Source organism: Ovis canadensis, chromosome X (genome assembly GCF_042477335.2).
Source record: "Ovis canadensis isolate MfBH-ARS-UI-01 breed Bighorn chromosome X, ARS-UI_OviCan_v2, whole genome shotgun sequence".
NCBI lineage: Eukaryota > Metazoa > Chordata > Mammalia > Artiodactyla > Bovidae > Ovis > Ovis canadensis.
Genome location: NC_091727.1, coordinates 73,176,175 through 73,180,464, shown reverse-complemented (window position 1 = coordinate 73,180,464; position 4,290 = coordinate 73,176,175). Strand labels below are relative to the sequence as shown.

General features: G+C 35.2%; 1 non-coding gene across 1 annotated transcript; it reads left to right on the top strand.

The window, feature by feature from the left end:
- Positions 1-3,450: 3,450 nt before the first annotated feature.
- Positions 3,451-3,560, top strand: LOC138931320 (U6 spliceosomal RNA). Its single transcript, XR_011446562.1, has one exon. It is a non-coding gene; the product is annotated as a U6 spliceosomal RNA (small nuclear RNA).
- The last annotated feature ends 730 nt before the right edge of the window (positions 3,561-4,290 follow it).

Below are 4,290 nucleotides of genomic sequence, written 5' to 3'. Positions count from 1 at the left end.
AAAAGGAATTTTCAACAACACTGGAAGCTGGAAAATAATGAATCATGACTTCAAAATTATTAAAGCAACTTACAAATTGTCACCATTTGCAATACTATATGTAGAAAGCCACAAAGATGCCAGCAAAAATATGTTTATAATTAATTAAGAATCCATTAAACCCAAAGGATGCAATATTAATATATAAAAATCTCTTGTGTTTCTAAACACTAATAAAAATTATCAGAAAGAGAAATTAGTAAAATAATTTTGCTTACACTTGAATCAAAAATAATAAATCTAACCAATGAGTTAAAATACCTGTACTCAAAACAACTATAAGATATTGATGAAAGAAACTGAAGACAGCACAAATAACTGGAAAGATATATCATGTTCAAGGACTGGAAGAATTAATAATGTTCCAATGTTCATACTGTCAGAAGCAATCTACAGATTCAGTGAAATCTCTATCAATATACCAAGCGCACATTTCACAGATCTGGAGCAAACAATCCTAAAATTTATATGCAACCACAAAGGCTACATAAATGATTTTAATAATATTATTTAAAAATAAAAACTTAAATGTAAGGACTGAAATCATAAAACTTCTAAATAGGAAGTACACTCTTTAATATCAGTCATAGTTATTTTGTTTATGTGGGGGAGGATCTGTCTCCTCTGGCAAGAGCTACAAAACCAAATACAAATGGACCACATCAAACTAAAAAGCTTTTGTAAAGCAAATGAAATTATCAGTGAAACAAAATGGCAACTTAATGAATGTTCAAAAATATTTACAAAGGACATGTTTTATAAAGGCTGATATGCAAAATATATTAAAAACTCATTCAACTCAACATCCAAAAAACCCAAACAATCCAATTAGAAAATGGACTGAAGGTCTGAATAGACATTTTTTTCCAAGGAAGGCATACAGATTGCCAACAGATACATGAAAATGCTCAACATCCCTAATTATCAGGTACAAACCAAATCCATGAAATATATCCTCATACTTGTCAGAATGGCTATTATCAAAAGGACAACAACAACAACAAAAACAAGCTTTAGGAAGTTATGAAGAAAAGAAAACTCTCATACACCTGTGAAAAGAAACCCTAGTATACCTTTGATAGAAACATAAATTAGTGAAACTTCCTCTAAAAGTTGAAAATAGAGCTACCATATCATACAGCAATTCCACTTCTGCTATTTATCAGAAAAAATCAAAACACTAATTCAAAAATATATATGCCCCTACATGTACATTGCAACATTATGTAGAGTAGCCAAAATATGGAAACACCTAAGTGTCTATCAGTGGATGAACGGATGAATTCCACATACATACAGTGGAATGCTATTCAGCCATAGAAAAGAAGGCTTCCCTGGAGACTCAGACAACAAAGAATCTGCCTGCAAGTCAGGAGATCCAGGTTTGATCTCTGTGTTGGGAAGATCCCCTGGAAAAGGGAATGGCAACCCGCTCCAGTATTCTTGCTTGGAGAATCCCTTGAATAGAGAAGTCTCGTGGGCTACCCATCCATAGGGTTGCCGAGTAGGACACAAATGAATAACATGACTTGACTTGATAGGAAAGAAGGAAATCCTGCCATTTGTAACAAAATGGATAAATCGGGAGGACATTATACTGGGTGAAATGTCAGATTGAGAAAAGGAGTTACCATATCAGTTCAGTTCATTCAGTCGTGTCCAACTCTTTGGGACCCCATGAATCGCAGCACTCCAGGCCTCCCTGTCCATCACCAACTCCCGGAGTTCACTCAGAGTCACGTCCATCGAGTCCGTGATGCCATCCAGCCATCTCATCCTCGGTCGTCTCCTTCTCCTCCTGCCCCCAATCCCTACCAGCATCAGAGTCTTTTCCAATGAGTCAACTCTAATCTCTCTTATTTTGGAAGGAAAAAAACTAAAAAAAAGCAAGTTTATAGATACAGAGAACAGATTGGTAATTTTAAGAGGTTGGGGGTGGGGGGATAGTGATAGGGGAAGATGGGGGAAATGGCTAACCTTTTCTTTTTAGTTTAGTTTAAATAAATAGAATAGAAATTTTAAAAACAAGGCTCTTATTTTAATGTTTTTCCATCTTTTGTATATTATGAACAAAGCTGTTCTAAATATTCATATACATATTTTTGACTGAACGTAAGCTTTTATTTCTCTGGGACAAATGCTCAAGATTGTGATTGTTGGGTTGTATGGTGGTTGCATGTTTAATTTTTTAAAGAAACTGACAAACCTTTTTTCAGAGTGGATCTACCATTTTATATTCCCACCAGCAAAGTATCAGTTATCCAGTTTGTCCACATTCTTCCAAGAATTTGGTGTTGTCACTGTTTTTTTAAGGTCAATCTGACATGCAATCAGTGATACTGCATTGTAGTTTTAATTCACAATTCTCTTCTATGATGTTGAATATCTCTTCATGTGCTTATGTTTCATCTCTCTATGTCCTTCTATGAAATGTCTTTCTATGTCTTTTAAACAGATTTTTAGATTTTATTTTTAATTGAAAGAGAGTTGCTTTAAAACAGTGTTTTTTTCTGCCATGCATCAATATGAGTCATAGGTATACATATATTGCCTCCCTCTTGAACCTCTCTCCCACTTGCCATCCCATCCCACTCCTTTAGGTTATTATAGAGCCCTGGTTTGAGTTCCCTGAGTCATACAGAAAATTCCCATTGGCTATCTATTTTACATATGGTACTGTATATGTTAGAGGCTTTCCAGGTGGTGATTGTGGTAAAGAACCTGCCTTCCAGGACTGCAAATATAAAAGATGAGGGTTTGATCCCAGGGCCCGGAAGATCCCCTGGAGAAGAGCATTGCAACCCACTCCAGTATTCTTGCCTGGAGAATCCCATAGACAAAGGAGCTTGGTAGGTTACAGACCATGGTGTTGCAAAGTATCAGGCATGACTGAAAAGACCTTGCACACATGCACACATGGTGTATATGTTTCTGTGTTATTCTTTCCATTTGTTCCACCCTCTCCTTCCTCCCCCACCCCTCATGTCCATAAGTGTGTTCTTTATGTCTGCATCTCTTTTTCATTCCCTGGAAATAGGTTCATCAATACCATCTTTCTAGATTCCATATATATGTGCTTTTCTCTTTCTGATTTACTTCATTTTGTATAATAGACATTTGAGACTTTATACAGTTCTTTGTGAAGCTTCACAGGTGGCACAGTGGTAAAAAATCCACGTGCCAATGCAGAAGAGTGAGTTTGATACCTGAGTCGGAAAGATGCCTTGGAATAGGAAATGGCAACCCACTCCAGTATTCTTGTCTGGAGAATTCCATGGACAGAGAAGCCTGGTAGGGTATAGTGCACGGGGGTCACAAAGAACTGAACACAACTGAGTGACTGAACACACACACATAATTCTTTATCTGTTCCAAATATATAAAGTATATGAGCTATATAGCATAGTATATGTGCTACTCACTTTGGCAGCACATGTACTAAAGTTGGAAGGATACAAAGAAGATTAGCATGGCCCCTGTGCAAAGATGACATGCAAATTCGTGAAGCATTCTAAATATAAGGACTTTCAGAATATATGGTTTGCAAATATTTCTCCCAGTCTGTAGCTTATCTTTTCATCCTATTAACAGAGCATTTCATAGAGCAAAATTTATAAAGTATGATGAAGTCTAACATCAATTTTACCTTTTATAGATCATTAATTTGATGTCAAGTCTAAGAACTACACGTGGACCTAGATCCTGAAAAACGTGTCATAGTTTTTCTAAAAGTTTCCTACTTTCACATTTTATAATTATACCCGTGATACATGTTAGGTTAATTTTTGTATGAAATGTAAGGTTGAAGTCAAGGTTTTTTTTTTTTCTTTTTTTTTTCGCCTATAGAAGTCTATTTATTTTATCACCATTTGTGAAAAAATTATCATTCTTGCATTAAATCGCTTGCATCTTTGTTAAAAAAAATTAGCTGGGCATAACTTTTTAGTTCTAGTCCTTGATTTCTATTTTGTTCCATTGATCTATATGTCTACCCCTCCACGAATAACATGCTCTCTTGATTACTATAGCAATATAAATAATGCTTAACATAAGATAGAGTGATTATTCCCATTTTATTCTACTTTTCAAAATTTGACTATTCTAATTCCTTTGCCTTTTTGCACAAATTTTAGAGTCAGCTTTTCAACATCTACAGAAACATGCGGGATTTTAATAGGCATTACATTAAACCTAGAGATTATATTGGGGAGAACTGGCATCTTTACTATGTTGAGTCTTCCAATTTATGAA